The sequence below is a fragment of the Podarcis filfolensis genome (genome assembly GCF_964270895.1).
Source record: "Podarcis filfolensis genome assembly, chromosome: 6".
NCBI lineage: Eukaryota > Metazoa > Chordata > Lepidosauria > Squamata > Lacertidae > Podarcis > Podarcis filfolensis.
In genome coordinates this window covers 81039195-81059978 of record NC_139609.1, presented here as the reverse complement: position 1 = coordinate 81059978, position 20784 = coordinate 81039195, and the positions used below count along the sequence as shown (strand labels likewise).

Here is a 20784-nt window from a genome sequence, read left to right as displayed (position 1 = left end):
TGTCACTGACTACAAAAACAAAATTTAAAAAGTGCAAATCTGGTCACATTGTTAAAAGCTGCAAGGGTTCATCATTTAAGAGAATCAAGATTCAAAAAATAAATTAAGGCACAACTTCATAATTGATTTCCAGCAGAAAACCAATAGAATAAGAGGCACTGAATCTCGTTTGTTCTTGTAAATAAATCTGGAAACCTCAGAACAGAGTAACAGATGGTAAGTTCAGGCTCCAGTTTCGTATGTGTGCTTACCTGAGATCAATGGGGCTTACTTCTGAGTAAACTTGCACAGGACTAAGCTGTCATCACAACTTGCAGAGGGCACTTGCGTTTGCCACAGCAAACACAACAAGCTGTCTTATGACACCTTGAAGATTTAACAGATACCTCTGAGGAGTAGAAAGCTATTTTTTTCAGATGGAACTGATGAGAAGTAGATTTGAGTCCACAAAAACTTGTGTTGCAATGCACGTGGTACGTCTAAGGTGTCACAAGGCTTTTGTTGTGAACAGCATAAACCAGGCATAGTCAAACTCAGCCCTCCAGATGTTTTGGGACTACAAATCCCATCACCCCTGATCACTGGTCCTGTTAGCTAGGGATGATGGGAATTGTAGTCCCAAAACACCTGGAGGGCCAAATTTGCCTATGCCTGGCATAAAGTAACACGAGCATACAGTGCACTTCTGGATTGCACGGTCAAGAGAAACAGTTTTTCAGTCATTCTTTCCCCCTTCATAAACAGTTTTACGTATTCAGGGGTTGCTAATATGGCACCCACCGGTCCCAGTAGGCCTTGAAGTACCACCTACGACACCCATGAGAGGTATCAGTAAGCATACGGTACCATCAAACACGCACAATGCCCCAGAGTCTGTTGCTCTGTTCAGTTCCTGTTTGCAATGGCTTGGCCTCTCTTGCATTGAACACACATCCTAAGACATACCCACATTTACTTGGCTGCCAGGACTGGACACCAATCCTTTTTTCTGATCTGCATGTGAGAGAGGTGCAAAGATCTTCTCTCTGTGAGCAATCCTGGTGGTGGCTGAGATGTGCCTTTCCTCCCACTGATATGAGGGGGGGTTACAATGCTTGCACCATTTCACAGGCCTTCTCTCTCCTCCCCCACCCCGCCACTCTTGTAGCAGCCATTTTGTGTCGGGACACGCATCCCACGGCAGCCATTTTGTGCCAGTGCTGACAGTGTGCTCCTCTCAAGATTCCAGATGTGCTCACCAGCACAGAACCTTTAGTGACCCCCTGATGTATGTGATCACCTACGGTAGAGCATCTAGGGTAGAGCAAAAAAAGTGTGGCGCTTCGTTAGTCACCGATTTGAAGATTTTTCATTTCTCTTGATCTTGTGAGGAATTATATATCGTTAAATTTTCTACCTTCCCTGTAGAGATTAGGCATTTGGGGTGGCTTGGTTCGTGAAGGTTCAATTAGCATGTTCTTTATTTCCCTTTTATAGCAACATACTGTGATGGGAGTGCACAGCTGCTGATCATTCAGAAATGTTCTGAAACCTTACTGCACTCCTCCAGCTTCGTTCTTTCTTTCAAAGCTATGAACTTATTTAGGCTACAACATTCTGTTCTTTCTGGAAAGTTAATAGAACTAGCTCTCCAGTTTTTTGTTCAAAAAATATCTTTGAAGATCTTTAAATGATCACTTTCCCAAATGATGGAAACGGTCCCATTAATCCAATAATGTCCAGCTTATTAGAAGGGGTGAGCTCTTCATAGAAGATCTGTATCGCTGTACAACTTAGAAACATGGGTATTGTAAGCAAAAAAGAAGGGCACAGAACACAGGAAACCACCTTACGCAGAGTCAGGCCATTAGTCCATCCAGCTCAGTAAAGTCTACACTGACTGGAAGTGGCTCACTATAGTTTCAGGCAAAGTAATCTCCTTGCCGTACCTGGATATATTGGGGAATGATCTTGAAACCTTCTACATGCAAAGCAGATCTCTAGCACTGAGCTATAGCGTTTCTGCAGACAGACTAAGGACATGCTTCTGGGTCACGGTGCAATTCTGCAGAGCCTGGTCAAAAAATCCAGGGCACGAAGCTTGGGTTACAGTAATGCATTCTATTTAGGGCTGCTCTTGAGAACTGAATGGGAACTTGAGATAGTCCAAAATGTGACCGCTCAATTACTGGAGTAGATCATCCAGTCGAAACCATATTTCAACAGTTCTCGGGGGTTTGTACTGGCTGCCAGCTTGTTTCTAGTTATTGTGAATGACCTACAAAGCCATGAAAGTCATGTGACCTAAACACTCGGGAGTGCCTCTCCCTACACAGTCCTGCCCATAAGCTACTATCTGATGGTGAGGCTCTTTTCAGTGTCCCACCAGGGTTTTCTACAGTGATATATATAACAGGACCTTCTCTGTAGTGGCACCCCAATTAGGGAACTCTCTAATGTCTGAAATCTGGCCGGTACCTACTATGGTACCCAGCTAAAAACCTGATTTCTCAAGCTTTTGACTGTTCAGCTGAAGCCTTTAGATATTATGAAGTTTATGATTGTTTCAATTTTACATCAGTGCCATCTGTTTCTTTTGCAAATGGATTATGCATAATATATACTTTTATTATTCTGTGTCCTAAAATCTTAGGATAAAGGGCAGGCTCTAATTATTTTAAATAAATGAAAATTAATTTCTGACAGGTGTCCCATACAGAGTGACAGCCCTATTAAGAGTTCTCTAGGGCATTTATGAAGGGGACGGCGACTAGTCAGAAACAGAATGCGGCCAGTTTTGTACATCTGCTCTTGATACCACCAGAGCTCCTGTGGCAGGCTCACTTTTCACTGTGTGAAGAACAAGAGCCAGGAATTGGATGGTACCTGAAGGATAGGATGAGCTGGTCATACCTGCGGGCTGAGAGTTAGCCATCATTGTATTAACCCCCACAAGCACATTATACTAAGGTGCTCAAGAAAGTTTAAAAAATGCTAGCTGCATTTAGGAGCTTCTCGTGTAATATTTGCCTTTACTATTATCAACACTCACTTTGTTGGGCATTAAGGTGCCACAGTTGTAGTTTTGGGTTATGTGCTCTTTACATAACCAGTAAATTTCAAGCTAGCCTACATATTAAACTTGGCCTGCTTAGCCTTTCCTCCTTTTGGAATTGTAATTTACAGCTGCTTAAAGTTAAATCAAGCCAGGGGAAATAATACAAGGCGAAGCACAAAAATAATAAAAGATGAGGCAGCTTCCCTGTTTCAAATCTTCACGCATTTTTGTCATCCCATCCCTCTGTAACCACGAGGAATAAACTCCTCCCCAACCTGATTTTAAAAAGAGAGTTCACTGTATGAATGAAACAGTTCCAGGTAACATATGTTGCCCACGTTAACAGGATATATAGGAGGACTTCTGGTTCTAAAGTGGGTCTGAGGAACCAGCTGAAGCTCTTCAAAAGTTGTTAGTTGCCAGGATTAAAAATACACCCCCCCAAAAAAAAAGTTTTAAAAAACAGCTGAAGACTCTTGAGAGCCAGCCACTAGAGACTGCCAAAGCCAGGCTGGAAAAGCGAGAGCTCGATTTGGGCCAAAGCAAGACTGCCAGGAGCATCACTTCACTTCCCCCATCAAATTTGGATGTGGCAGAATGGCTCTATATAGATGTTCAAAAGCTTCCCAATTGAACAGGCATGTTCCTTCCTTAGCTTGTAACTGCAAGGCATATGCCAAGTATAGAGAGTTTCCATGGACGAATATTTCCATCAAACGCATTCACCAGTGCTTTAAAGGAAACGGACAGCTTCAATGCTCTTTTAACAAGTGGCAGATGTAACATGGACCTTCGAATACCATGCAAAGAGGAGAAACCAAAATTGAAGTGTCCGAAGGCATTCAGATGCGGCAAGTCCACAGGAGTCCTATGTTCTTCTGCCTTGAAAATTGTGCTCTTTGAAAGCATGTAAACTTAGAATTAGATAATTGCACCGTTTCGCTGCTTTTCCAAGGCAAACGGTAAACAGCTCACACTTTTACACTGGAGCATTTGCTTTGAGTTCAGAAAACAGCAAATGAAATTTGTTTGTGGGATGTGTGATCTTCCACCTACGGCCTATAAAGTTCATTTGGCTTTTAAACAACAAGTAGCAATGCCATGTAAAAGCCAAAATCTGAAGATATTTCACTCAAGCACAACCTACACAAGACATACATCAACCCAACCTTCAAAAAAGTACTTCCAGACCTTTATAAAACCAAAGCAAAAAGCAGATCTCTAGTGTTTGGACAGCTTGCATTCAGTAAGGGAACATTCAGAGTTTTGAGTTGGAACGGCACCACATAAATGCAAACCCATTTGGTATTGAGATCACTGCAGAAACCTTTCAAACCAAAACAAGAGAGCTTTGTCCAATTGCATTATTCTCCCAGCTACAATACTATATGTATAAATATTGGGGTGGGAGGTGAGGAAGGAGAAGGGAATTACAAGAAGGAAATGCTGATAGCAACTTTGACAGATAGATTGCATGACAGGCAAACGTTTTTGGCTAAATTCCAATCCATGTGCAAACATTCAACTGCCACATCCACGCCCCAGGCAATTTCTTTGCCCTCCCTAGCCCAAGGCTATGCGAAACATTTACCTTCAACCTCCTTTCTCTCCATGGCCATCAAACCTTGTTGCTGCTGGTGTTCCTCTTTTCCCCAAGAGATACGTATTTCCCTTTGTTTTCTCAAAGGAAAAATGGAATTCATGCACACAGGGTCCATCACTAACAGCAGTAGCAGCCACAGCCACCTGCCAGGACCATAAACAAAATGGTGCCCTGCATAGGTCTTCATTTATGCTGTGGTTTACTGGGGAGACGGACGGGACTGAGATCTGTTTTCAGTAACGAGGACACCATTTGCAACACGTCAAGCATGATGGACAATATACAAATGTAATAAATAATGATGATGACTGTCAAGCATGGCTTCCCCGGCAGATCCTTCTTTTTAGAAATTAAAAAATGACCATACCTATTTGTCAGCACAAAGCGCAGAGAATCGAGGCCTGGGTTCGCAAAAATCTACCCTAAGTTTTCCTCCCAACCTTTCCTCACCCACTCACTCCAATTCTTTGCCATCGCCACCCCAGGACAATTCTCCATTCTTTGCTTCCAAAATCAGGGCTACACTGTGCCAGGGCTCCATCCAGGAATCTGTTTTTAATCTCAGGGCCCCAATGGACATCTTCCCCCACCCGGATCCACACGCCCCCACCTTCCTCCCAGACCGCGTGCTGTCTCCTTACTCCAGCCCCGTCAAGAGCGATGCTGTTCCTGCCCAGGTTTCACTGACACAAGTGCATTACAATGCTAGCGACAATGAGGCTTCTGTAGTTTGGAAATCCGGTTTTAGGCATATAGCATCAGCCCCAGTTGGAAGTCGTGAGAACAAGACACAAGGTCAAAACCTGAGGAATGCAGTGAGTGGGCTAGAGCTAGTGGAAACACAGGAAGCACATAAACAATTCGTGAATGATTTAGGAACAGGGATTTGGAAGAATGAGCCAAGTGTCCTTGCAGAGGTGTGAGCAAGCCCTACCTCGTTTGATCATCTGCCAGAGCACTGCCTGGGAAAGAGCAATTTTTTGCAAACGAAATCCCATCCCTCCCCTGTCTCCTTCATTTTTGGGAGGGATTCACTGAGGAAGTTTGAAAACTCTTATAATTGGGTGGTAATGGAATGGCGGGAGTGGGGAAGAGTGAAGAGGTAGCTTGCCAGGTTTTAGGTACCAGTATGCAGAGAGGCAAAGGGACACGGGTCTTGCCTAGGACTAGTTGATCAGAAGGTCAGCGGTTCAAATCCCCGCGACGGGGTGAGCTCCCGTTGCTCAGTCCCAGCTCCTGCCAACCTAGCAGTTCGAAAGCATGTCAAAGTGCAAGTAGATAAATAGGTATCGCTCCGGTGGGAAGGTAAATGGCATTTCCATGCGCTACTCTGGTTCACCAGAAGCGGCTTAGTCATGCTGGCCACATGACCCGGAAGCTCCCTCGGCCAATAAAGCAAGATGAGCGCCGCAACCCCAGAGTTGCTCACGACTGGACCTAATGGTCAGGGGTCCCTTTACCTTTTATGCAGAGGCAAGAGCCAATTAGGAAATTAACAGCCTTCCAGAACAGGGGAGATCCATCTCAGGTGCTATCAAGGGTGAAACATCAACACAGACAACAATTCAAACCCTGGCTAGCAGAGTCAGCGACAGGCAAGAAGTAACATCATTCTGTATCAAGGAGCACAGTTTATGGGAAATTGAGAGCTTGGCTGCAGGTCAAAATCCTATGTCCCCGTTATGCTGGCTGCTGCACCACAAGGACTTAAAACATTGCTAGAGCAATGTTTTGGAAACCAAGAGCAGAGTCAAAAGGGAACAGCTGCCAATACAACAACCTGCCAACACCAACCAACACTCCCACAGTGTCACCAGAAACCACAGTGCACTGAGAAACCACACCCCCATGGTACCATCAGGAACGACAGCTATCGACTCAGGCACACTTGCAGGAATAGACAACAGCACCTGCCCCATCAGAGACTGACCACCACAACAGCATTCGGGAAGCACATGTTTGGAATTCTGAGGATACTGAGGAAAAGGATTACAAGTCCCACCCACTGAAACGATTCTGCACACTCTAAGCTAGGAATACTGTGCAGAACACATCTATGGGTGTCGGTGGAAGGGGAAGCAAAAGTTTTACTCCTCCATGGGATAGGGAACCACATGAGGAAGAATTGACATTTAAGCAGCACCCACGAGCTGCCAGATACACAACTGGTAAGACAACACAAAAGAAAGGCAAGGGATGTGTGTTTGAGTTCCCACCTTTGGGGCATGCAATGTGGCAATGCTTACAGTCTATGGCAATAATTATGGAAAGGCAGGCCTTCCATGTCACAAAGCAACAGCATAACCATATAGTCACAGAAGCAAAGAAAAGACAGGCAAGACCCACAATGGGAACTTTGTAGTCTCCCAAGAGCCACCACACACCCTTCCCTCCCCCTCTATCCCAAACATCACATCCAGGGACCCTAGAGACCGTATGGAGCGCTGTATCTCAGTGAAAAAGCACAGGCTTAGGCTTTGTGACATCCCAAGTTCAATCTGGGTAGATTGCCAGAAAAAAAGGGATGGAAAGACAGACCCACAGAACGTGATAGCCAGAGCCAAGGTCATAGGGAAGATGCAGATTCTCAGTATTGATGGGGTATGATGGTAGAAAATCTACTGGTCCACCATGAAGCCATCCAGGATGAGTAACATGGACCATGGACCAAGGACAAGGTCATGGAGAAGGTGGAGACTCTCAACCCTGATGGGGTTTGTTGGTAGAAAACCCACTGCCCTATCATGAAGCCATCCAGGATGAATAACTAAGAGTAGTTTTGAGAACAGACACACAGATGAAATAGTCACAACTTTTATTGAGCAGCATCCGTTGCCAAAGGAGTTCTGAAGTCAACTCAGATGAGCAGGGCTGCCCACTCTTTGGTTTATGCAGACCTGCTGTGCCTTCAAAACCCACAGAAAATCAGCAGGGGACAGCTGTTTCCATTATCCACATCACGCTGTCTGTCCAGCATCCTGGAAAGGCACAGGAGCCCTGCTTGACGGAAAAGGTGGCAATCCCAAAGAAGAATAGCTGGCTTCCCTCCTGCTAAATGCTGTTGTTGTTTTAGGCCTCTCAGGCATCTGCATGGCTTGGGGAATGGGATGGTAGGAAAACACTTTGCCTTGATGCATGTTAAATGGTTGCCTGAGGGGAGATGAGACAGATATGGGGAGATAATGAGAAGCAGCTGCAGCAAATAAGATGACTAAATGTTTATTGTGGATTGGTGAGAAAGTGTGTTATTATTCAGGAGCCATTCCACTGCCAGTTGACTAGTTTTGCATCTTCCAAGTGCAAATCATTAGCCCCTGACATCTATGCCTGGGGGTTCACTATGGGGAGATAATGTAGTCATCATAACAATACCCACCTATCCAACGCAGAGTACTGCACTAGAACATTGCATGCAGCTTAACACTTGCCCTGTTCCATGTGCTTCAGCTCATAACCTGTAAAGAAAAACAAGTCCTGAATTATACCATCAATGATTGGCGTTCTCCCAACAAAGGCGGTTATGCCTTCATTGGTGTATTGTAGGATCGTGCATACATTTGGGAGTTTAGGGCCCCAAGAAACTCTTTCTGTATAGTGTAAAACCCATTCATAAACAACCCCACCCACCATTATGGCAGCTCATACCATTACCCCAAACTACATGGGGTCTTGCGGCGGGGGGAGACCCTTTGTGACCTAGGAGTAAAGACAGATGGCCTCTCTGTTTGCTTACCCTTTGTGCATGCCTTGTCCTTGAAGACCCAGTTTCAATTGTGGAGTTGAGGTTCTGGTTGGCGTTTGCCCCAAGGCAAGGTATCTGTAAGGGTTCTGAGAAGATAACATTACTCACTTGTTCTTTCCTCTCCCTGGCTGCTGGGTACACAAACAACTAAACGCTGCTTCTGCACCATCTGTGCGTTCTCTAGGCATGGGAACAAAGGGATATGGCCTTGTGTCGCACAACTCGATATATGCAATCCGGGATCCTAGAACTGCACCCAGCTAAGTCAATGAATGGAGTAGAATGATTTTTGTTTGTGAAGTGGGACCTCCCTTCCCTCTGTGCACCCCTTGCACTCCCCCCAAATTTGCCCAGAGGAGGTCATGACTTAGTTGGATGCAACCCCTTGCCTCCATGCGTGTCAATGGGACCAGTTGTTTTGGGCACTATATTTACTTGTTGGAAGCATTTGAACTTGCATACGCACTCTTCTGCAAAGATAATGCACTGGAAGTGCAACTAGCCAATGGACAACCACCCGATTCCAAGTAAACTCTCACTTCTGCCTCAACAAGCTCCAAACTCCACCCGGCCTTCCTCATACCCCTTACTTTTGCAATGTACCATCAGTGCATGGCTTCCTCCAGCGATAGGTACTGCCAGCATAATGGACTGATATTTCTTATGTATATAGGAAGAACAGGGAAATCCTACTCAAAGGAGTCTGCCTTCTGCAATATTGTCAAAAGACAGGGTGGTGGCCAACACAATAACTGAGATCCACAAGCCAGCACTTATGCTATTTTTATTCATGCTTTTTAATAGCTGGTTGCTGATTTATGTAGAATGATAGCTCTTTGGCTTTAAACTATACCCAAAGCCCCGTGTTCGTTGCGCTTTACTGTTTTATGATGCTGTTATAGTTTTAATTTCCAGTTTTGCAATCCACTTTCAGAATGCAGACAGAAAAGTCTGCTCTAAAAGGTATAAACAAAAAGGATAAAGATTTTAATTTTCGATAGAGAGGAAGACTGCTTATTTATTTCAATGTAATTTTAGCCAGAAGAAACAGCTCATAAAGGAGAAAATGTGTAAAATGTTCATGCCTCGGTATCAGCTAATGGAAGCCAGACATGTTTCATTATGCACGTCCTATAAATTTGTTTATCTATACTAGTGCTTTCAGACAATGTTGACTTCCGAAGTTCACTGCTTCATTCGACAAAAATGTTATTCAGGAGAACCGCAGGCTTAAACTTGTCTGACCAAAACTGTATCTAGATGGGACCATTTCTTTTGTATACAATTCGTTGTTGTTTTCAGGCCAAGAGAAGATGTTCTGTATATATAGACTTAAAACTAAGACACTAAACTGTAGAGCTAAATTAATAATAAATAGTAATGCACATATAGCATATTCCTTTATTTTGTATCATCATCATCATCATCATGGCACCGTGTATTGACAGCACAATTTACCATATTTTCCTTAACCAAGGACAGACTGCAAGACTATGATTGGACTGCACACTTAAATGTCTCAAGATTATTATTTTTAAAGCAATGTTCTGCAGCCTCTGCCACATTAATCTCAGAGTTTCTTTTTGCCAATATTTTCCCCTCTCCTGGACAATACCCCTTGGACAGATCTGTAGTGAGCCTTGGATTCACATGTTCCATCTCTCCACAATGACTGGGAAAGGAATGAGCAAGTCCAAGGAAGCTTCCTAATATTTATCTAGGTATAATCCTGGTTAGGAAAAGACACCGGGCAGATCCATCATTCCAAAAGATACTGAAACAGTAATGTCCTCAAAGGTATGTGGATACGAAGGGTAGATGTAAACCCAATATAAAAGGAACTATCAGAGCACCAGCACAGAGCTGGTGATTCCCAAAAAATAAGTTATGGAGTAGTAGCTGCAAAGCCAAACATTCACCTTAAAACTATTTAAATTATTAAAGGGAGGGATTAATAACCCAACTAATTTCAGAGTTTCATGAAGAATCAGACCTATGGTCTCCAGCTGAAGAGGAAACTTGGCTATTAGCAACTCTAGCTTGCAATTTGTTGTGTTAATTATTGTTGCCAGTTTATTATTGCTGTCCGAGTGATTAAATGGTTGTGTCCTTCAACTGAGCAGAACAGTTGCAAAACACTTTGTGTCACCCCAAAATTTATTTGTCTTCAGTAGCTGCCCAGAGTGGCTGGGGCAACCCAGTCAGATGAGCAGGGTATGAGAAATAAATTATCAGTCTTTTCAAGAAAATCGTGTAGGAAAGCTGTATGCTTACATTTACATTTTCCTGACCATTAAAAGTTAAACAGGATTATTTGACATTGTGGCTTTACTCCAAATCAACAAATAAAAGGATGTCTGGGAATCAGAACTGGGAAGTACTGCATTTCCTTTTAAGTTCTCTTTTTGGCAAGAAGAAGAACCGAAAAATGATCTATCATTCCAGTAAAGAGTGTTCTTTACTGACCTTATATCAGGATCCAAAGTTTCTATTCTAAGCCTAGAGAGAGCAATCCTGTTTCTGCTATGGGGTGTCAATATTACTTTGAATGAAGGTACAGACATTTAAAATGTAGTGGAAACAATCTGAATGCACACTGCCCTGGTCCGTACACAATGTTAAACCAAGATATATCATCAAGTCTCTGTGAGGCCAAGCAAAGTCTTGAGCTTCAGTGCTCCTCCAGTCAAGAGTAACAAACCACGGTTCGGTTTTACTTTCCCCAATTTCTGACTTGTTGCAGATGAATCAGGAACTGTGGTTTGAAACTAACTCATTGGTTAAACAAACTAGCTTCATAACTCAACGAGTCTATTTCAAATAATGATTCCTGGCTTGCACATACAGACCTTGTTTGTAGGACACAGTAAACCACTGTTAATGGTTTGCTGTGATTGTGCCTTTCTGACCAATAAACTATGGGCTGCACATTAAAAAAGAAGATACAGGAATACTTTTAAAACATCAACAAAAGTTTATTTTTAAAGCTTTTAGTTCATACATTAAGGACGTCTTCGTGCAGAATACATATAATGTAACAAAGCATAGTGTAATATAATCATTTCTAATTACCTAAGCATCCAATATTAATTACACCTAAGTGTAACCTCTTGTAGATGTAATCTTAGCTATACTTTCAACCTCTTAGCATGAATTCATTTGAAATTCATGTACTTATCTCCAGATTATATTTCTCTTTCACACACTCAATGAAATATTCACCCTACATTTAAAGTATTTATCCTAAGTTTTAAAATAAGTTTTGCATCTATTGTAAACTCTGTTTTGTTTTTTAATGTTTTGCAACTAAAAATATGCTCAGGTTAATGAAAGAGGGAGAAGCATTCTCGTTTTCGCAAAGCTAGAACATTACTCATAAGTGTTCTGCAGAAAACAGAACTTGGATAGCTTTTTAGTTTGAGAAATTCAATGAGCCCTGGACTTGGATCTGGCTACTAACAATTTACCTGACCTTTGACAGATAGACAGGGATCTGTTTCACATGATTGTTGGCAATGATGAGGAGATAGAGGAAGTGTATTCCTGGAAACATGAAAATTTTGCCTGCCTTGTAAATGTGTAAATGGGTTACTGACGAACACAAACAAACGGTAAGAGACTTAGTTCAGTGGTAGAACATCTGCTTTGCATGCAGAAGATCCCAGGATCCCAGTATCTCCAGGTTAAGGCTACACTAGACCCTGGCTGAAAACTGGGAGAGCTGCTGCTAGTCAATGTACACAACACAGATCTAGATGGAACAATGGCCTGACTACCTAAGTCTTAGGCAATTTCCGAGGCATGAGCTGCTCCCATACTATTTTTCCATAGCAGGTAGGAATACAGCAAAACCAAATGGAGACACAAGCCCCTCATTTGGCAGGATAAGAATGGATGGGAGGTGACCTGCTCTTGATGGGGATTGCCCTCGATGGGGATTGCCCAAGGAAACAGCTTGGAAACTTTACTGTCACTTGAGGCTCAGGTGGTCTCAGTGGTGACTTCCATCAGTTTTGGCTGGTGGTCTTCCATCAGTTTGGGCTGGTGGTCCAGTTGCAGCCCTATCTGGGCAGGGATAGCCGAACTTGTTTTGAACTAAGTGTCTAAGTGTCTCAGGACCACAATACCTCAAGGACTGCCTCTCCCCATATGAACCAACCCAGACCCCGTGATCATCACCTGAGGTCCTTTTTTGTGTGCCCCTTCCACGAGAGGTCCGGAGGGTGGCAACACAACCACGGGCCTTTTCTGTGGTGGCTCCCTGTTTGTGGCATGCTCTCCCCAGGGAGGCTCACCTGAGGCCTTTGTTGAATCTCCTTAGGGGCCAGGCAAAAAACATTTGTTGTGGGGGACGAAGGGAAAGGAGAATGTTAGCCGCTTTGAGACTCCTTAAAGGGAGTGAAAGGCGGGATATCAAATCCAAACTCTTCTTCTTCTTCTTATCCCAGGCCTTTGGCCAATTAAAGAATCTATGGCCTTTTAAATTGAGTGTGGAGTGTGGGGGTTATTGTTTTGCTAGCCATTGTGTATTTTGGTGCTTTTATACTGTAAACTGCCCTGTGATCCTCAAGTGTAGGGTGGTATATAAATTTAATATAAATAAATAAATTTGAAAGGGTCTGTGCCAACACTTGTTTGGCTTCATTTTCACCGCATTTTCGTTTCCACCAAAGGCTTTGTGCAGCTGAGATTCCTGTAGCACACAAATTTGAATAATCCAATAATAAAACCAGAGTCACACAAAACGGGAAAAGGGTAGGGACTGAGCCATTGGCACATATTTCATTGTTCCCGTGTCAGAGAGTAAGTCTCCTTTGGTGGCATGCTGAGGACAGACAGTGTTTGTGCCATGAAAACTTGGAACGGGACACAATGTTCAAAGTGCATCTCAGTTTACAACATGATGTTTCTCTCGTTTTTTTGTTTTTGTTTTTTGAAGAAACCAAACTATATATCACTTTTTGTATAAACCACTTGAAGCTTCATGCAACTAAGGGCTAGTGCCCCCATTGTCTAAGAGGTTCTTTTTCCACATAGAAAGCTTAAATCTCCGATTAGCAGAAAACCAAGATATGGAAGAACATTTAAATCAATAATTTCACCCCCGTGCATTCTGAAATGGTGCAAAAACATTAGCACCTTCCGCATTTGTACAAGTTCTCTTGATTGCTTTGCCACAGCAGTAGTCCAAAGTACGTATCCATCTTCCTTCTATATAAAGTTATTCTCTACAGAGGAAGTACCAAAATCTACAAGTCAGAAAGTTGCAGGAACTTCCAAGAACGAAGCTGTGACTTCTAAATTTCATTTTTCAAAGCTAGGTCAATGTTTCAAGTCTCAATTTGAGGGAGAGGTTACAAAGCACACACATTTATTTGTACAATACACCGTTTTCTACTGACTGTATTCTGCAGGAGTCTTTCTAAAACACATTGGCCTTGTTTGCATGTCACAGTAAACTCTGCACGGACCTATTCTGGCCATGTTGTTTCCCCCTGAGTTCCCAAGCAGTAATCTGTAGCCAAGGTTTATTCTTGGTTTGTACATCATGGTTTGGGCATAACACTAAGTCAGGGATCATGGTATGTGGGGAGGAGTCAAACGCACCGAAGTACACTATGGTAAACTATAGTTTACTGTGAAATGCAGACTAGACCATTGGCTGTATGATGAGTTTAAATTTGATGCATACGTAGCAACTCATACAAATTAGGGGGCGGGAATCATACAAATACACCCCAATCTTCCTCTGAGGCAAATACGTAGTTGATGGAAGGGGTGAGGAAACTCAACAAGTATGGCTTACATCACGGTTAGCAAACCACAAACCTGTATATACATTTACTTCCCACTGCCAGGTATGTGGAAGGGGAGGTGTGAAATGGCCTTGCATGGCAATGAAAAATCTCAGTCTGCACACCCCTCAAAGCAACTTCAGCGAAATTGCAGCCAAGGCGTTTTATTTAGGGGTAGGTAAGTTGCAAGTTGGGACGCGGGTGGCACTGTGGTCTAAGCCACAGAGCCTAGGGCTTGCCGATCAGAAGGTTGGCGGTTTGAATCCCCATTACGGGGTGAGCTCCCATTGCTCGGTCCCAGCTCCTGCCAACCTAGCAGTTCGAAAGCATGTCAAGTGCAAGTAGATAAATAGGTACCACTCCGGCGGGAAGGTAAACGGCGTTTCCGTGCGCTGCTCTGGTTTCGCCAGAAGCGGCTTAGTCATGCTGGCCACATGACCTGGAAGCTGTAGGCCAGCTCCCTTGGCCAGTAGAGCAAGATGAGCGCCACAACCCCAGAGTCGTCCGCGACTGGACCTAATGGTCAGGGGTCCCTTTACCTTTACCTTTTAAGTTGCAAGTTACCCAAGGCCTGAAAGATTCAATGAGGGCTAGAGACAAGTTTGATAAAAAAATGCCTTATATGCACATGAACACATTGTCCAACTCAGATAAGAATGACTGCTTACTTAAAGGTGCTATTTATTCTGGATCTCGGTTGCAGATTTCTTACCCAGATGATTCAGAGAGACACCATGTATGTTTTATTAAACTTGCTCCTTGCTTCACAGAAGCATAGTGCGATTCTAGCCTGTTCTCTCCGATGCACATTGCAATCTGCACAATCACACACTGTACTTTTCTCAAATGAGTTATCAGAATAGATCTAAATGGTTCTAAGAAAATGGTTCTAAGAAAAACTTTTCTTTTCTTTGGAAGGGAACAAAAGCTGCACAATGGAGTGCTCATTTTTTAAATCTTCAAAACCAGTTTAAGAATCTCAGGTAGCAAATGGCACCAAGAAAAAGTCAGATATGATTAACGAATGATGAGGACTGAATATATCTTATACTGAAGTTAAAAAAAGAGACCTAGAGATTCAGGAAAATAAATGTAAAAGTGCTAGCATATCTGTGAAAAACGTTATACCAAAAAAATGGGGGGGGAGAGAGAAAGAAGAACCAGTAGAATTTAAAAAATAGTACAGAGAAGGGGGAATGCAAAAATGTTATAGCCCAGAAATAACAATCTGCTCTTCTGGAGGAGGCTTGGATGGGGTAAGTGTCCCTCTGCTTAATTTTCGAGGGGAGTACTGCTGGCTGGGCATAGCTTCCAACCCAATCTTCAAGAAGGAGGAAGATTATTAGAGGTAATAAGAAGCACTGCCTACAATTCCAACCCTTTTCAGTTTAAGGTTCGAAAGACAGCTTATGCAGCATGGGCATGCCATGAGAAATAAGGAATTTGTTACTAGGTCCAAAATTCACTTCTCACGAAGCATGCTTGCAAGACTGAAGGTTTTCCAAGGGCTAATTCAGACAAGGCCACCTACCATTAAATCTTCAAGTATTCTTGTTTTTTCCCCCATGGATTCGCCTGCTGCATACTGACTTACAGAGCGAAAATTTGTGCTGCAAAAGCACAAATCTGAAATCCTGGAGAGCCACGGCTAGTCAGTGCAATGATAGAAAGCAGTTTCCTATCATTTACGCCCTTTACCTTTGCTGCACCACAAGCGGCAGAAGAGCAGGCACAGCGATAATCCAAGCAAGTGAGAATCCTTTCAGTTTAGTGACCAAGCAAAGCCATGCCTTCACTGGCGGCCTTGGTGTGTCTTGCAGTAATGCACTGCTGCTGTATCATTTACACCAGGGTTTCCCAAACTTGGGTCTCCAGCTGTTTTTGGACTACAACTCCCATCATCCCTTGCTAGCAGGATGTGTGGTCAGGAATGATGGGAACTGTACAAAAACAGCTGGAGACCCAAGTTTAGGAAACCCTGATTTACGCCAATGTGTTAAAGGCTCAAGAACGTTAGGACAAACTGGACCAAAATTCAGAGCGTGCCCCCTCCCCCTTTTCCCCATACTAAGAAAATTAAGACTTGTGGGCAAAACAAGTTAGACAGCCCGCAGTTGGTAGGCTTGTGAAATGAGAGTGTGTTTGTTTGCAGAGCTCCAATCCTGTTTGCAGAGCCAAGTACAAGCAACTAGCAAGGACTTGCATCTCTAAATATAGAAGAATCCTCTTTGGAAGATCACACAACTCCCATGACATTCCTCCCTGCAGATTTCACCCTCCAGACCATGTTGACACACCTTTACCACTGTACCCTGCAACTAAGCTTGTTCCCTCCTCGTAATTCACTTTTCATCTGCATGTACCATTATCACTTACTAAATCCCAAAGAATGATTGAGAGATTACCTCAAATCCCTGTTGGCCCTGAAACTTGAGAACACATCTAACCACCAGCATGAAGATTTAATAACCCGGGTGGATAAAGTGAACCGTCCACCTTTCCAACTGCAAAATTGTTAGTCTAGTAGAAGGAAGCAAGTCTACAAGCCTAGGAGGAGAGTATAAAGGCAAACAGAAATATAATTTACATCAATTTATACTTGAAAAGCATGCCGGAGAAACCACTTGCCAAGGTAAGAGGGAAACGCATGGTACATATATTCATATAGTAAACAGGACTTTTTTTTGATCTTGTAGAATATACAGTTTTCATAGTTTTAAGGGAAGGGTAAAGATGCTACTGTTTTGGTAGACACCCCTAGGTCTATTCAATCAGCTAAATACAAAAAAACCTGGCATCTATAGGTGACCCAAACCCAATTTAAAAAGCAAGTTGATATGTGACCACATAACACCATGAAAATATCGTGGCCTCCCACCATATAGGGGACGTAGATACTCATGTGTTCTCACCAGGGCGAGTGTGTGCTGATGGAAGGCGCTCCATGACACCTGAGCCTCAAGCAACAGCCATGGATCTAGAAGAAACCCCCAAGCTATGTCCACGCTCCTTCGGAGAGTGTGCAACCCCATCAAGAGCAGGCCATCTCTCTTCCATCCAGTCTAGGAACTGTTCACTAATAACACCTCAGTCTTATGTGGATTGAGCTTCAGCTTGTCGGTTCTCATCCAGTCCACTACCGAGCCAAGACCAGCACATCCATTGCCTCACCTGTAGATGTCAAGGAGAAGCAGGGCTGTGTGTCACCAGCATATTGCTGACAATGTACAGTGCTACCTCAGGTTAAGAACTTAATTCGTTCTGGAGGTCCGTTCTTAACCTGAAACTGTTCTTAACCTGAAGCACCCTTTAGCTAATGGGGCCTCCTGCTGCCCCTGCTGCACGATTTCTGTTCTCATCCTGAAGCAAAGTTCTTAACCCGAGGTAATATTTCTGGGTTTGCGGAGTCTGTAACCTGAAGCGTATGTAACCTGAAGTGACTGTAGCTTGAGGTACCACTGTACTCCAATTTGTCAGATGACCCCACTCAGCGGTTTCATGTAGATGTTAACCAGCACGGGGATAAAATCGAACCCCGAGGAACCCCAACCATATATACTCATCCCTCCTCACAGACAAACACTGCTTTTCTCCCACCCCACTCCTTTATTTACCTGTCTTCTGTGGTCACCTCCTGCTCTGAACTCACTTTTCACTGAGCTGTAAAGCCAGGAGGTTGCAGCCAGCTGAATTCTACTCAGAGTAGGACCCACTGAAATTCATAAACCTCAGTTAGTCGTGTCCATTAACTTCAATGGGTCTACTTTGAGTATGACTTGCACTGGGTAGAACCCAAGTGTGTGTGTACGTACACACATGCACATGTCACAAATACAGTGGAATAGAGGCCTTTCAGCAGCAACGCCTGTTCCTTTGACAGAAAACAGGAAGCCAAAAGTCTCCTCTTCAAAGATTCGTTTCTAAAATAGATTGCTCATCTTCTACCTCCACCCACAAAAAGGTCATGCTGCTTTTGATGCCTTGGCCTGCGGCTATGGAACTCTACCATGAAGTACAGTCAGGGAGGTTGGAGTTGAAGAATGTTTCTCACATATAGTGTAATTATGCTGTAAACTTGTGTCTTGACCACAGCTCTTCAGCTTTGCAGTTCCTGCTTAAAGTATGGCATGTCCATTAGCTGAGACCCCTATTAATACTGGTGCATCTTGTAAGACCTTGCCTCCCAAATTCCATGTGCTTCTTTCTGTTTGAATGTGGTTTGAACTTGTTGCATCGTTGTTATCTATATAATAGACAGCCCACATTCTTATTCTTATTCTTACTTTTCAAAAAATATTATTTCTATTGCTGCCCCAAATAGAACATGGGCAGCTCACAAAGCAAAAATTCAGACTACAATGAACATGCACAACCAAAGAACTGCTAATATTTAGATAGTTAATACTCAGCATGTCTGTTAGCAACTGTTGAATCCCTCCACTCCCAAATAACGGAACAGATCGCACTTGCCGTTTTGGTTTTCCTCCTCACTTTTGAATCCATAGTTCTTTATGTTTCTGACACCGACACATTTAATGCATCACATCAGCAATCGGAGCCAATACAAGACAATGGCTTGTTTCTCTCTCTACTTGAGGACCACAACCCAGGGCCACAACACCCTCAGTGGAGAATTAGGTTACTCTTCCTCCCTTACTTAACCTCTGGAAAGAGAAACCTTTAATCTCCACGGCTATTTGAGCACCTCGGGATCAAAAAATGTCTCTCCTTCGTCTCATAGTGGCTGCAAAGCTGACAGCAGGAGCAGGAGCTGACTCAGCTGATACAGAAACAAGAACGGAAACAGCAGCACAACACCCATGTTACAGATGAAAGGGGCGAGACAGCTGCTGCACACGGCATGCTTTTTCCAGCTCAGCGGATCAGAGGAGCTTACTGGCTAGTCACTTGGCTTCCAACCCGCTTAAAAAAAAGTTCTTCTTCAAGAAGCGATGCTGACGTACGAAGGAGGAGGTGGGGCAACGTAAACAGCGAGAAACCCTCAAAATGGTGGGTCAGAAAAGACTCAATAACATGGGAAGAAGGAAGCAAACTGAACGGTCAAGGTAACGCTTGCTAGGAAATGCTGACTAGCACAGAAGGAGGAATACAGCCTGTATATATGAGGATACATGAATGTTACTGGTATCCAGGCTGCCAATAAAGCCAGCAGCAAAATTTACATCAGATCGGACTGGTCTGGAGACACAAGCCAAATGGTTTGGTTTTTTCACTCCGGTATCTCAACAGCCACTGTTTGAAAAGTTATCTGGCTGGTGACAACAAACTTCTGAACTATTCTTCACTCGAAAGAAGAGCAGGCAAACTTCTCAACATCTGCATATCCTCGCTTCCTTTCACCCCCCACTTCTCTCCCCTCTCGTCCTGAAAAATGAAAAGGGGACCTTCAGAAATAAATCTGAAATGGTTCACAAAGAGACTGCTTACATGAATTTCCTGTCCGCTTGCATAAGAAACAGGAATGTCATGGTACCGTAAGTGTATGCTAATAAACCAATTTGAAATCCTGGAATAAACACTATTATTATTTTTTTAAGCACCCTCAGCTTGCCCTGTTCCACAAACCTCTCACCTGGTTTTAAAAATATATATTGACATCTTGTGACATGCCATGTGGAACTGTCATTATATTGCACCATGCTAGCTTTTCTTTAGAATTGCAAACAGGAAGGTCTGTGCTTGAAATAATTTTTAAAAGCCAAATAATTTTTTTCCTGATGCTGATGAAAGGAGAGAGCTTAATGAATGATGACAAGCTAGCATTAATATATGCATTTTCTGTTTATGTGACCAACACAACACAATACAAAAGAAATGGATTAAATACCTATTCAGGGCCAGCTAATGCTATAGTCTGAGCAATCTAATTACATTAAACAGATATATGGGCTTTTAGACTGGAGTGATTAATACGGAAATAAGCTGATGAATCAATTTGGAAGTTTTTACTCATTCCAGTGCCAACACATTTGCCAGTCTAGCCAGCTGAAAGAGGAAAATGAATGTTTGCGCACATATTGTTGAGATATTAAGCCCCTCGGCCATGATTTGCCAATCTGGTTCTTAGTGTGAACTCCCCAGTCCAAACCACATCATGCTCAACTGTATTCCAATACCAGTGTCCGAAACTCACCTTGTTCTAGGTGCGTTTTGCAACAGGGAATTTCATTAATGTGAGCAGTTTCTGAGCTCTGCGCCTAAGATTTCAGATTAAAACTGCTGAGTAGAAGGAAAAGATGACCTTTTTCTGCCTCCCCACTTCTAGCTACTCTCTGAAGACTAGAGAAGAATACTATTATTATTAAGAATATTAGGGGGGCGGGCAGGTGAAGTACGGCCTTGTTTTTTAGCAGTCTTCAGATGAGGACTAGACCATGTGAAAAATGAACATCAGATTTTAGCTACAGTTCATTCATTTTCAGCTTTGTATTCTTGTTATTAAAAAAGCATCCCTAGATGCTCCATTGCGGCGCCTCTGACCTAGGTTGAAGGTGCCATTTAGCTCCTAGCTTTCATATCTCGGTTTCTAATACTGGCCAATACACAAGCAAAGGACTCCCAAATAGCCTCTAGGATGAACAGCAAC

At 43.2% G+C, this 20784-nt stretch overlaps 1 protein-coding gene and 1 long non-coding RNA gene across 3 annotated transcripts in view; both read right to left on the bottom strand.

The window, feature by feature from the left end:
- Positions 1-20784, bottom strand: part of PTPN1 (protein tyrosine phosphatase non-receptor type 1) — an 86111-nt gene that overhangs the window by 44983 nt on the left and 20344 nt on the right. The gene's annotated exons all lie outside the window — the stretch shown is intronic.
- LOC310764832 lies at positions 7441-8354 on the bottom strand. The gene is made up of 2 exons (XR_014549249.1): positions 8017-8354; positions 7441-7790 (listed from the first exon to the last, which is right to left on the bottom strand). It is a non-coding gene; the product is annotated as an uncharacterized lncRNA (long non-coding RNA).